This window comes from Mustela nigripes, chromosome 5 (genome assembly GCF_022355385.1).
Source record: "Mustela nigripes isolate SB6536 chromosome 5, MUSNIG.SB6536, whole genome shotgun sequence".
In the NCBI taxonomy this organism is placed as follows: domain Eukaryota; kingdom Metazoa; phylum Chordata; class Mammalia; order Carnivora; family Mustelidae; genus Mustela; species Mustela nigripes.
In genome coordinates this window covers 99,047,507-99,062,544 of record NC_081561.1, presented here as the reverse complement: position 1 = coordinate 99,062,544, position 15,038 = coordinate 99,047,507, and the positions used below count along the sequence as shown (strand labels likewise).

Genomic DNA, 15,038 nt, shown 5'->3' with positions numbered 1-15,038 from the left:
GATCCTACACATCTCTAATCTCTCCTTGACCAAATATCTTTCCAAGAGAGTTTACCCGAATTTGTTTTCCACCGAGCCCTCGATGCCACTGTTTTGACTTCAGCTCTTGACCAGTGTTCCAACAGCTTACATCTGTATCGTTAAGATGCTACCTTCAAGCCACATTTGTCCTCCAAGCCCACCCTCCTGGACAACTGAGGTTGGCATTCATTTCCACTGATGTGTCCACTTCACTCTCTTTATCAAAAATCAGAAGCAATGAGATCTTTTACCCAGTGCAGTTTTTCCCAACCTATATCACCATAAGGGGAACATTTTAAAATTAAGTATTCATAGGTACAATTAATCAGTATTTCCAGGAAAGGGCTCCAGGAACTTTTATTTTTTTTTAAATAAACATCTCAGGGGAGTCTCATAATTAAATCTCAAAAGCACTACTTTGCATTACTCCCAAACTTATGCACTCAGCCTGCTTCGTGGATTTCTTGCTGGGCTACAGGTCTACTTACAAGACTATACAGTGGTGGTTTTCAACCTTACCTACACATTTAAGTGCCTTTGGAACATTTCAAAATTCCAGTGCCAGACCACATTCCATGCTAAGTACCATGCCAGAATCTTAGGGGTAGAACCCAGATGTCAGTATTTTTTAGAGATCCCTAGGTGATTTTAGTGCAAGAACCACTATCTTAGATTAATTTATAGTTACTCTGCTTTCTTTGGATAGCACAAAAATGGATTGTGGTCCACTCATGCCATTCCCAATCCCATCTTCAAATATCCCAGAAATATCTATTTCCTCTTTATCTGTTCATGTTGAATTCACATTTAATCTTTCAGAGTTCAGCTGCAATTCTTCTCCGGGTCATCTTTGCCACTCTATTTTCTATTTTACCACAGTAGAGCCTTATATATTCTAGCTGTCTCTTGCCACCTTATCTAAGCCAGCATCATGTCCCGAAAGGACCATAGCCTTGGGCTCCTACTCAGCAGTCTGCTTCTCCTCCCACTTACATTCTTCAGACAGCAACCACAGCAAAAAGTTCAAAGCTCCCGCTTCATGCTCACCAAACGATTTCCACTGTGCTGCCAGTCCTACCCACTGGAACAAGCCCTGCATCGCCTGCACTCCTGGCCTCTCTCGGGTCTCATCTCACTCCCTCTGCTCTGTGTCCGCTCACTGAGCATGCAAGCTAGTTCCTGCCTCAGGGGCCACTTGGATGACCCTGTTCAAACACCTCCCTTTCACTGAGGTCAGTCTGACCACCCAGTCTGTTAGTAGCTCTTCCCCATCCACAGTCATTCCATCACTTCAACCTTGTTTATTTTTTTCACAGCTTTTAACTCTCTCAGAATTTTTCCCAATTAATAGTTTACTTGTTATTTGTCTGTCTCCTCCATGTGAATACTGATTCTAGTTCTTCTTCTTCTTTTTTTTTCCCACCACAGCCTCCAGAAATCAGTTTTTATTGAAGAAATGAATCAACTAATGAATGAATGAATATGAATAAATATAACCCCAGATGAAACTATATACATCATATGTAGTGTCCCGCTATGTGTCCATCTCAGGAGATCTTGCCTCTCCAACCAAATAATAAACTCAAAAGATACAGCAAGAAAACTTCTTCTTTCCAACCTTGGAAGTCGAGCACAGTACTAAGCAAATATCATACATGTAAATACTTACCTGTTAATTATTTGGGCTATTTTAGAAGATCCTCAATATTGTATTGAAAAAGATAAGTTGGTTTTTTAAACTGACTTTCAGCTACCTGTAATTTTCCAACCCATGAACATCCACACCTAATTATAATGTTTACTATATCACACCTGAACAAGCATAAGAAGTCTCTCATTTTAATTCACCTTCCAAATTTTTCACGTTTCAATTCCATTCTCTAAATTACACCCATCTTATAAAGTACCATGCAACTTGAAAACCTATGTTTGCAGGCGTGGCCCGTGCATGACCACTGACCTGCCTGATATGGATTCAAGCACATTTTTCTCTAATTGATGTGCATTTGTTCAGATCAAGCAGAGAGAGATCTCAACCAGATAACTGCTACAGGGATGGTCTAAGCCTCAGCTGCATCTCTGGAAATAAGTCCTCCCTCTGACTTGAACATTTTTTTAAAGCCTGCCTTGTATAAGCTTATGGTTATGGGTTCTGGTTTCAAAATTTTATTATTATATTGAAACCAGTCCATGAAAACTAGGCTTTGTTAAAAAGCTGTCAAATAGTGGGACACTTGGGTGGCTCAGTCAGTTGAGTCTGACTCTTGGTTTTGGCTCAGGTTATGATCTTATGGGTCTTGAGACTGAGCCCAGTGTTGAGCTCTGTGCTCAGGAGGGAGTCCACCCTTGGATTTTCTCTCTCTGCCGCTCCCCACCCCAGTGCATGCATATGCTCTCTCAAGTAAATAAAACTTAAAAAAAAAAAAAACAAAAACAAAAAACCCCCAACTATCAAATAGTTACTATTTACAACTAAAACCAATATTTCTTCTAAAACTTCACTGACAATCACAGACGCTAAGGAGATCGCTTTCTATGAAACAAGAAAACACAAAATTAAGACAATCACTGTTATTTTCCTAGTATCATCGAAATTACCATTTTATTTATACCCATGCAGGGCAATACCACCTTCCAATAGCACCTTCTTATTTATTTCAGAATCATTAACACTTCATTCTGTTCCCAGGTAAATGCTAAACATATATCTTCAAATAACTTAGGCTTCCCAAAGTCTTAGGATACACAAAACATTCATGTAATCCCTTTTAATCTTCAATTTTGGTGACAAAATATAATGTTTCTTCCAAATGTTGAATATTATAATACAAGCCGTAATACACACCCATCATCCTTTCAAAGGATGTCTTTCAAAGCCTTGATGTCTACCTCCCCAGGGAGCTAACAATCCCCATCAAGTCTGTAGATCCAGGTGAGGAGACCCTGCTCCATGACCCTCACTGACCCTTGCAGGGATCAGAAATTACCACTCCTTTTCATACAGAGATATCACTCCAAGAGGAATCTGATAATGGATCTTGCAGGTACCAAAAAGAAATTATAAAATGTTGGCTCATGAAATTTGGTTCCCAAATTGCAAAATACTTTTTGACCTCATAATCAGCCATTTCTGCTAAATGAATTTTGTAAAAGCATTACAAGAAAAGCATCAAGAAGGCTCAGAGATAAAAAGATTATTTCATTGTAGAATCACATAAATGACCCTTTTCTTTAAATCTTACAAAACCTGAGAATACTGATAACCTTAGACTGACAGTCCAGAAATAGAGAAAGACTATAATTGACCAATTTTGAGTCTAGGACTCAGGTGTCTTTCATTTCACAATGGAATACAACATTTGATAGATGACATGATAGCTCATCATATGCCTAATTATAGGCTTGCTATAAAGATCAAGAATCATTCACATGTGATATTCTGGAAACATAGGCATTTCCACAGCTGACCTCCTTTTCTGAAGTAGAGTCTGTCTGCCAGTAAAGCCGCAAATGACAACGTTGTAAGAACATATGGATGTGGTCAACAGTCGTATACTTAATACCACAGAGTGTGTTCTCTAACATAAGGATACAAAGTAAAAATATTCTTAATTCTGAAAAAGAGGCACATTAAGAGACAGCTTGGTAGTCAATTATTATACTTTCAATTACAATTAAAATACAGTCTTGTGAGTAGTAAAAAGGAGAGCTCAAAGTCAATTTTTTGCAGACATTTATTGCTAACCAAGCAGAACTCATTTCCACTGATTTTTACTATTGTGATAATCCTGAAAATTAAGTCCATTCTCAGGGATTCTGGTTTTCATAACTTTGTGAGGCCAAGGTTATAAAGCAGTACAGCATAGCTTTAGGATTATGGTTCATTCATCCATCACTCATTGTAAAAATCAGTGGCCTAGGAAATTAAATAAACTTGACAAAAAGAACAACATAATCTCCCCATTAAAAATGAAATTAAGACATGTTTTTCAGGGAGAAAGTAAAACAAACTTAATATATCCTGCCTTGTCAGAATAGATGATTTCACAAAACAGATACTTTCAGCACTACAATGTAAAGGCATTGCAATAAGGGCTGGGAGGACCCAGATGGTAAGTAAGAACATATGGATATGGCCGAAAGTCATATACCTAGTTGGCAGGCCTCCTACCTAAAGAACTAAGAAAAAGGCAGGCCAACAACTAACTCTACTACACAGAAAAAGGCATTAGTATTAAGGAGAGATATCGAGGTACAGGTGATCTGGTGAGGAACACAGAGGAGTTAGTTCAAACTGGGGACAAGCCAGAAAGATTTCGTACAGTACAAGTGTCGATGGGATTATAGGTGCATGAACAAGGGTACAGAAGCAGGGGCCCAGCAATAGCTCAGGAAAGTACAGCTAGAGCAGAGGGAAAGCAGAGGTGTAGGAGAGTAGGGGACAAGGCTGACAAAAGATTTGGGGTTTGCCATGGGAAAGAATTTGAATGTAACCTGCACCAAGACAACGGAAAACTATCACTGCTTAAAACACGATCTTAACCATATCTTAAGAAAAACTGGAGAGGCAAAACAACAACAACACAACAACAACAAAGGTGACAGATAACCTAACCCAGAGAAAGCTCTTGAAACAGTCAAGGAGTGATGATGTTTTCCTCACGAGAAATTATAGGGTCCATGTGGAAGGAGAGCACTGAAAATTACATGATGGAGAAATCAAAACAGGACAGAAGTCAGATGAGAACTTTTTGTTACAATACGGAGAATGAAAATCAAGTTCTATTAATTTATCTCTCAAAATAATTAAATAGGATAGCAGCTGAATTCATACAAAATTTTCTAAGCAGTTTACTCCTACAAGAAATCAGACTGCCAGGCCTGAGAATCTTCCACTTCTGCTACTGGACTGGAACTGAGAATGAGTTTACTACTGGGAGGAAAAACTCTTGCACACCCTTAAACCTCTTTTCTTTTCTTTCCCACTGGTATAATCTGCTAAGCCAGACAGATCCAGGTCTTTGCAAGACAGAAACAGAATTAAACAACAAAATCCTCATGTCCAAAAAAAAAAAAAAAAAAAAAAAAAAAAATTGGGTTTTTCTGTTGCTAAGCAATCAATGACAATTGCCATCTGACTGTCAAGTCCAAGAAGGAAGAAAACTGGTATTTATTTTTTGTCCATGTGTCAGGAAGCTCAGTGCCAAACATTCCCCATTAACCTCGATTGCTTGTCATTGTTCTTATCATCATCATCTTCATTTACCTCTGCCTTAAAGAACTTAGCCAATGTTGGTAGAGTTGAGATTCAACCAAGATTCATCTAACTCCAACCTTTTGCTCCTCCCAATGAGCAATCTACCTCCTGAATCTGTCTTTAGCAACCTTTCCCATCATCAATAACACGTACTCTCCCTTTGTTGGATCTTTCTTCCCTCATGTATGAATGCGCATTCTTAAATTAATCATTGAGCACCTCCTATGTGTTTGACCTTGATGAGGATCAGTCATTGGTGCATTGAATTGTTTTATATTAAGCAGGGGGCTCTGGGCATTGCCCTTCCCTCATATAAAGGTGTGTCATCATGAAAAGTGTTCAACATCACTCAGCATCAGGGAAATACAAATCAAAACGACAGTGAGATACCATCTCACACCAGTCAGAATGGCTAAAATTAACAAGTCGGTAAATGACAGGTGTTGGTGAGGATGCAGAGAAAGGGGCATTTCTGTTGGCAGAAATGCAAGCTGGAGTAGCCACTCTGCAAAACAGTAAGGAATTTCCTCAAAAAGTTAAAAATAGAACTACCCAATGACCCAGCAATTGCATTACTGGGTATTTTCCCCAAAGATACAAATGTAGTGATCTGAAGGGGTACGTGCACCTGAATGTTTATAGCAGCAATGTCCACAACAGTCAAACTATGGAAAGGGCCTAGATGTCCATCAACAGATGAATGGATAAAGAAGATGTGGTGTGTATATACAAAGGAATATTATGCAGCCATTAAAAATGAAATCTTGACATTTGCAACAACGTGGATGGAACTAGAGGGTATTATGCTAAGCGAAATGTCAATCAGAAAAAGACAATTATCATATGATGTCATATGATATGATTCCTCCTTATGAGGAATTTGAGAAACAAGACAGGAAAGGGAGAGAAAAATTAAACAAGATGAAACCAGAGAGGGAGACGAACCATAAGAGACTCTTTTTTTTCCCTAAAGATTTTATTTTTTATTTATCAGAGAGAGAACACAAACAGGCAGAGCTGCAGGCAGAGGCAGAGAGAGAAGCAGGCTCCTCACTGAGCAAGGAGCCCCACGCGGGACTCAGTCCCAGGACCCTAGGATCACAATCTGAGCCAAAGGCAGCAGCCTAACCCACTGAACCACCCAGGCACCCCATAAGAGACTCTTAATCTCACAAAACAAACTTAGAGTTGCTGGAGGAAAGGGCATGGGAGGGATGGGGTGGTTGGGTGATGGACATTAGGAAAGGTATGTGCTATGGTGAGTGCTGTGAATTTTGTAAAACTGATGAATCAGAGACCTGTACCCCTAAAAAAAAAAAACAAACACTATATGTTAATAAAAAATAAATAAAAATAAAGGCATATCAGAATGGATGTTACCATCACATCATTTCTATTTACTTCCAAGATGCTTCTGGTAAACCAGTAATTCCATGATATTCATGCCATAAAAACTTGAGTGTCTGCTACTTTCCAATAAATGTAGAATATTTTAAGTAGTTGAATAAAGTATTTACTACAGAACTATCTAGAAAATATTTTCTTGTAGAAAAAACCCGCATTGACAGATATAGGTTTCTCAGGAATATCTCAAAGTATTGCCAATAAGATTTCATAGCCAACTTATATGGAAAGTCACCTATTACACATGATTTGACAGAAGGAATGATACTTGTCCTTTTCTCTAGAGGCTTTTTGACTCATCATTGGCTGCTCAGTATTACTACTAACTCAAGGACCCTGAACACTACAGAAATGATGGCAATCACATAAAGAGATTCGTTTTAAAGTGTATAACTGCTCAATAAGCTACCTACTATACATAATCAATAATATTGAAGGAAGCACAGAAATACAACTATCCCCTAATTTTTAAATGCATATGCCTTATGATATTGCTTTCACAGGATAAAATAAGCTATCCATTACTATTTAACCTTACAGAAGAAAAAAAAAAGTAGATTGGCATAAATGCCAGTCTTCGTTTTATAGCTCCTCACTATTCACACAGAAGAGCTTAAGATCCCCCACCAAGCACCCAACTCCAAACCTATCCATGCCACTCACACACGCAAACGTGTACAAAGACAACTGAATGGTCTTTCTCCCAGCTGCCTACAGACCTGCCATCCCCTCTCCCCAGTTGCCTCCATGTTCTCAAATCACATTAAAGGACATTAGTCAGATGTTCCCTGCTAAGAGCCAACACCAATGTCTTCTACTTTTTCTAATAAAGAACTGCAGCACACTACAGAGAAAACCCTAGTAAAATAAGGAAATTAGAACTAGGAGGGGATCAACAAAAGAAACTGATAATAAGAGAATTTGAGTTAAATACAGAATATGAATGCTTGCCTTAAACCAGTGGTTTTCAATCTTGTCCATACTTTAGAATAACCTAGAGATTGTCAAAGAATACAGATGCTTCAGTCCAACCCCCAGAGATTCTGATATAAATAGACTGGGGGGCAACCTGAGCATCAGGATTTTTTAAGAGCTCCCCCTCCCCAGGTGATTCTAATGCACGGGCAGGGTTCAGGGCCACAGCCTGGAACTCTAGCCTTAGAGCTACCAACAAAAAGGAGGAAAAGCCTTTCAGAAAGACACTTTAAAAACAAAAATAAAATTTTCGTGGCACCTGGGTGTCTCAGTGGGTTAAAGCCTCTGCTTTCAGCTCAGGTCATGGTCCCAGGGTCCTGGGATCGAGCCCCGCATCGGGCTCTCTGCTCAGCAGGGAGCCTGCTTCCCTCTCTCTCTGCCTGCATCTCTGCCTACTTGTGATCTCTGTCTGTCAAATAAATAAAATCTTAAAAAAAAAACCCTAAAATTAATAAATAATAAAATTTTAAATTTAAAGTTGAAAATCTGATTAATTGTGTACCCTTCTATTTCACACCGACCTATAGGTACCAAAGGCCTAGATTCATATGGCATTTGCTATTAAAATGGTAAGTGAGCAGGTAAGTTTGTTATCACTCTGCTCACCATCACAAATGCCTGTGCACAGACAAGGCACTTCTTTAAAGAAAAATTTCAGAGAACTGGAAAAGTACAGCTCACTGAGGCATACAGTTCTCCAAGCCCAGCTCCCGCTGTACTGCTTGCCCCACCAGACATCAGAGAGCTGCAGAGCCACACAAAGCAGCCCACCAGCATGGACTTGGCCTACTTTGGACTGACTCCTGCTTGGAAATTACAGATATGATGAGATGCCTTGCGGTTCACAGGATAAAAAGTAATCAGATGAGGATAAACACTTCATAAAATACACGGGTGGAAATAACTTCGGAGTCATTAAAGGCACAATTTTGATTAGCAAAACCAGGTATTAAAATATGAGAATTACCATCTATTTTGTATGACCTGGGTTGAAGAATAAGGTCATTTTTTTTTCAAAAATATTACTTTTGAAATAATGGGAGGGAGGATAAATTCTACATATTCTGCTCTATCGATGAATTAGAATAATTCAAATACAATTAAAAAGTACATAGAAAGACCAGAAGCATTGTTCAAATTTTTTATCAATTACTTCTTCACCACGTGGTTATTTGTCAAATGGATATAAATGGTGACATTTTGTATGTCTTACATTGGATTTTACATAGAAAAGTCTGCTTTACCTCATGAAAATTATTTCTGCTACAAATATTTATAAGCCCCATCAGAAGTGATAATTCAAATATCAAGCCCAGAAACATCTTTGAAAAACTACTGTGTGAGAGATCTTGCTGAATCAAGCACCAAGGGAGGGCACAAAAGTAATGTAGACTTTGTTCTTCATGTGACTTATTAATTAAAAGAGTAATGAGGAATTTTTATAGCTAGGCTTGTGCAAGCATTAAGAACCCGCTTTCTCTGGACAAAATCTTTCCCTTGTTTATTTCAAAGCATAAAACTTGGCAGACATGGTCTGAATGTATTAAAGGCACACAGGCAATATTTCTCTCTGATTCCAAGAGAAACGGGAGAGATGGACAACAAGAAAAATTATCACATGCTTATTACAGAATAATGGGTGAGGTGAAACAACGGAAAGCTGAGAACAACTCACAACCTGTGGCCTCCTCCCCGCACACATACCCTACAGCTGAGCACTCTCTGATGCATTTCCTCACATTCACTCTAAGAGGTCCTTACAAGCAATTTAAATTGTAAAATTCACGTAAATGATGTTTCCAAAACTGGAGACTTTGCGTGAAAAGACCACCATTCCCCTGCAGTATAAGAAGAGAAATGCTGCCCCTCCTTGAAAGGAGTGCTACTACACAAATCATACAGGAGGCAAGGGGATCCCCAAGCAGGGCCCCTCCCCTACAGATACTCACTCCCCAGCACTGCACCTTGCTGCTGGTTTTCTGCTGCTTTCACGGAGACATTTGCTTTGTCTTCACATTCAATTTAGGAATTCTGTGCTGAAGTTACAGCTATTTAGTTCTCAGTAGGGCCCAGAACATAATGCAAGTATGTGTGTTCCAGGAGCATGATACAAAACTTTATTTATGAATAAATGTATTTTGTCTTATCGCCTGCAACATGCTAGCATTCATTTCCAGCAATGTATTTCTTTTTAGCTATGTTACATTACGTACTTTTTAAGGATTGGTAAAATAGTCTAGTTTAATCACAACTGAAGGTTTTCTACTGATTTTTAGGATACAGTATCTTGCATTTCTAATCCCCAACTTTACCCCTACAAGATGTCTTTGAAATTACTTAAAATAGATATTTAAAAGGATGTTTCCCCTGAAAAAAGGGGAGGAGCTGTCTTCCACAACTGCACATTTTCTAAGCTAGAAAACATGTATTCAGACTCCTCAATGACAGAACGTATCAGTGCTTCTTAGGAAGGGATGTGGGAAGTAAGGATGGAGGGAGGGAGAGAAGGGAAGGAGGGGAAAGAGGGAGGAGAGAAGTTCTAGAACAAAAATCTACAGTACCCACTCCTCGGATTCCTATTACATTTATATATACACTTCATTGAACAGTATGAAACATAGTTGTTAGGGTGATGTTAATGTTACTAGTGTTTGTTCATTTTTGCTCATTTCTACTATCTGCCTCAGCTCTCTCAGGCTCTAAATGAACACTTTCTCAATTCTTTGGTGACAAGGTTACATATTATCGATTGGGATTATGAAATCTTTCAGAGGCTGGCCCACAAACCCCTCTTGATTTGTCACTCAGATGGCTGGGGCAGGGGATGAACAGGTCTCTACCGACCCCTTTTCTGGAGAAGTCTTACTATGTTCCCTGAATATATGTTTCACTTTTATTTGTTTAAACCAGTGGTTCTCAAACTTCAGTTTTCATCGAAATCACCTAGACGGTTTGTTAAGCCACAAGCTGCTGGGCTTTAACCCCAAGTTTCTGATTATGTAAGGAACTGGGCTCAGAGAATCTGGATTTTTAACAAGGTCCCACTGATGCTGACGCAGCTGGTCTGGGAACCACACTTTGAGAACCACTGGTTTAAGAAAGCTCCTTAAAGTACTAGATAGGCACTGTTCTAGGATTTTACAAGAACTTCTCCGTGTATTACCCAGTTAACTTCTGGCAAGTTAGTTAACTCTGCTTTCCTTATTTCTTTTTCTACAACCAAGGCAGGAGGTGGGGATGACTTAGACAAGAATTATAGCAGCAGGCAAAGAAATGCAAGAATGAAAATCCAAAAGCAGTTTGAAACAACAACAATAACAAAACAATAGGACAGGTTTAAGAAGAGACACTGGAAGTGGAAAAGGGAACAAAAACGAACTTTAAAGGACAGCTGTCAGGAATGGACTCAGCAAAAAACACAAATAAAGGGGTACCTACTCCTACCTTCAAAAGAGTCTCAGAAGAAGAAATGTCAGCCCCTGCTTGAGGTCCAGGGCCAGGCTAACCACTCCTGCTCTGTATTTCTTTTGGGTTTCAGGCCCCAAGCCTCTGTGATTTATTTATTTTCCTCTTCTGTTCAAAGCTTTCACTTTCCTCTTTCTGCTATTTTCTTCCTACTCGAGAATCAGTGTGCTGTCATCTTGTCTATCTTAACAACAAAAAAAACTTTCCACCTTGCCCCCTCTCCAACTACCAACCTATCTCTTCTCCTTCCCTTCACAAACTCCACCCCCAAAATAGTCCACAGTCCTTTGCTACTTAAACTGTGGTCCTCAGACCAGTCCTGTCAGCATGACCTGGGAGATTACCCAAACTGCAGGATCTCCAGCCTACTTCCATTGACCCTATTTGCCTGATTTCCTTCTTACTTTGTTAATGCAATAGATATTACTCCATTAATTTTCCCTGTCTAAACTACAGTCCACAGCTATCTAACTGGATTTTACTCACTCCACATTGAATTTATTCTTAAAAAAAAAAATTTTTTTTTCAAGATGTCTAGGACCCAAATACCAAATTCAAAATCGTCAATGGTACCTTCAGATTTCTAAAAGAATCTAAAAAAATCAAATACAGACAAACAGCAGGGCATTTAAAAATGCAGTCAAAACCTGCAAAAAATAAATATAATCTTAAGGATAAGTACCAGATTAAACTTTACTACAGGTTAAACTATTAAAAAGAAAAATTACATTGAGAAAAGAGCCTGGAGTTCAAAGAAAGGTACTTTGAATAATTTTAGCTCTTTTCCATAGGTGAGAATCCGAAATCCTTATTCACTTATTCTAGTCTGATCAAACTACTATATGAATAGATGGCTCGCTCAAAGGTAGGCGCCCTCATACTCCTCCTACTTTAGAGAGTGTCTCCTTCCCTAAGATGCTTTGGTCTTGCCTCCTGACCCTCCTCCCAGCACTGGAGAGGTTTTGTAGATCCCCAGAAATGACAGATCAGCCCAGCCACCTTGTTCCAGGTATTCACATTCACATAAACCATGTCTAAACTTACTCATTCAACAAATATCCCGAACACCCCGCCCCCGCATGCCAGGCACTGTGCTAATCCCAGAAATAGAGCAGTGATGAGAAAAAGCACACTCCTTCAAGCATGGAGTTTAGGTCCTACAGGGAAGACAGCCTGCTTAAACAATTATAACTTGGCTCACAAATGCTGTGAAAAGTACAGAATAGTATGGTTCCCCAGCAGGGTAATCTAATCTAGTCTAAGGAGGCAGTCAGCAAAGGCAGAAAGGGTATTAAAACTGTATCAGAAAAAAAAAAGAATAGTGCGCAACCAGACAAAAAAAGATTGGGAGAATATATCCTACAGAGAAAAACATCAGGTTTAAAAGCTTTGGGCTGAGAGATAACAAGTTGAATTCGAGTAAGTGAAAGACATTTCATGTGTTGCAGTGCAGAATGTGGAGGACAGAGTGATGACAGGATGGGCTAGAGAAGGAAGTATGTGCCAAATGGAGGAGAAGCCGGTAGCTTATTTTAAGGGTTGTGTTTATCCTGCAGTAAATGAGAAGACTTGAGTCTGAGCTGTAGCCTAGATTTGAGAGTGGCAAGGCTGCAACCGTAAACATGGAGTCTAATTGAGATAAATCAGGCCAAGAGGGCCAAGGAAGTGACACTGGAAGGGAGGAAGTGGAAAGAATGCAGAGATGCACAGAAAGTAGAGGCACCCTAATTAGGGGACTGCCTGGATATTCAAGATACCTCTGGGGAACCCAGCTCAGGTAAAAAAGTTGCATCACACAGTGAGACTCAGAGCCCTGCACTGCGAAGAGGAGTGGCAGGGTTGACGATGTCCATCTGGAACATCACACACTGCGGGACTCTTCAGATGCCCTCACCTGAGCCCAGCCTCTGAAGTGCCTGGCCTCTTCCTGGCCCAGGACGGCACCAGCACGTGTTCGGCCCTTCCTCCTCCGTCTCACCCACCGTTCCTACCAGAACAAGCTCTTCTTTTTTTTTAAGATTTTATTTATTTTGACAGACAGAAATCACAGGGAGGCAGCAGAGAGGCAGAGAGAGAGGAAAGGAAGCAGGCTCCCTGCTGAGCAGAGAGCCCGATGCGGGGCTCGATCCCCGGACCCCGGGATCATAGCCTGAGCCAAAGGCAGAGGCTTTAACCCACTGAGCCACCCAGGTGCCCCAGAAACAGCTCTTCTTACAGCTGACATATTTATATTTCTAAACAGGTGCCTTGTCACTAGCAAATCCATTTAAGATTTGGACCATTTGTAGCCTTAACTTTAAATTCTTTGCATGTCTCTATTATCAAGAGATTAATTCAATTTTTATATAATGAGTAAAGCATCTCTAATATGTAATTATCAATGTACTTTAAATTATTTTGGAGCCTTTCATTAGAACCCATATTAAATTAACGGCACATCTACTGATGTTTATGTACATTAGGCATGTATGTTTTAAATCAACTGCAATTTTAAGGAAATCTACATTATAAAAGCTTATGTCAACACTAAGAAGGGAAATGCTTATATATTCATTTTCTATGCCCTTTCAGCTCCTGTGGAACAGTGAAGGCCCCAACATACAAATGCTGAGCTCCAAAGCCGGGACTGTAGGTCAGTTATTTGTGATGTCTCCTCAGTCGGTGGTTTGGGACAGGGCAGGATGGGACAGAGGCTGAGTGGGCCTGGGCCGGAAAAGCAGCAGTCACGACACAAAGACAGGCTCCACGCTGGGTCTGGACAGGTGCAAAGGGCAACCAGGCTATCCAGCCCCTTTCTGACCTCCATCAATACTGATGTAGCTACGAGCCTTTTCCTGAATCCAAACTGAGGCAGGCACGGGAGTGCTGAGGATTTGATCCTGAGTATAAAACAGTAAAGAAGACAACAGGCAAGGAGGTGGGTAAACTGAAACCTTGACAGCTGGTGTGGAGGGAAGCTCCCAAAGCCATCAGGTGAGTCAGCTGTTTCCCAGGACCTAAAACACAGAAGAGTTAAATCCAATTCTGAAAATGCATGTGCTGCTGGGCACGTCACCGCCACCCACCCCCAAGCACTCTACACATTAGCTCTGTATTCAACGGACATTTACTAAATAAACATGGAAATCAGTGAACCGTTTTGGTGTGATTTTCTCTCACCTTCTTTTCACTCTAGTCAGCTGCTCATCCAATAGCCTCACTTTCATTTATGAAGACACCGAATACGTAAAACTGTAGGGGGAAAAGCAGGCACCCAACACTTCATCTAACTACTTCCCTCTTGGGAATGCCAAATTGCTGTATAATTGCAATTCTCCAGATTCCCCTTGCCCACCCCACTTTCTCATGCGCTCTCTCACTCATACCCACACACACACTCACACACACACTCGTTTTAATCCTAAATCTGCTCACTGAAATTCTGTGCCATTATTCGCACTAACAAAGCCCTGCTCCTGTCACCATGTCCCCTTTAATCCCTAGTCAACATTTAAGAACAGCCACCGACACCTTCCAGGCCAGTCTCTAGGCTCTGAGTCTCACTCACCAACCTACACAGACAGAGATGAACTTCTTGCCAACATCATGAAGCCATCCTTAACAGGAAGCTGTTCTAGACTAAACATAGTTTTTCTCATTCATTTCTCCCCTATAGATCAAGACAACTCCTGATATAAGGAAAGAAAAAGTAGTGTTGTTCTAAATTATTCAAATAATTTAGAACAAAAAATTTTAATTTGAATGCAATTCAAATAATGTCATTTGAATAATTTAGAACAAGAATTTGTTCTAAATTTGTTATTTGTTTTTATAAATGAAAATAACAAAGAATTTGTTATTTGTTTTTATATATGCTTAATAATGTTTAGAATAATTTCTAAGTTATTTGAATAATTTAGAACAGCACTACTCTTTC

General features: G+C 39.8%; 1 protein-coding gene across 1 annotated transcript in view; it reads right to left on the bottom strand.

Annotated features, from left to right (window-relative positions):
• MEI4 (meiotic double-stranded break formation protein 4) overlaps nucleotides 1–15,038 on the bottom strand; it is a 204,652-nt gene that overhangs the window by 183,441 nt on the left and 6,173 nt on the right. The gene's annotated exons all lie outside the window — the stretch shown is intronic.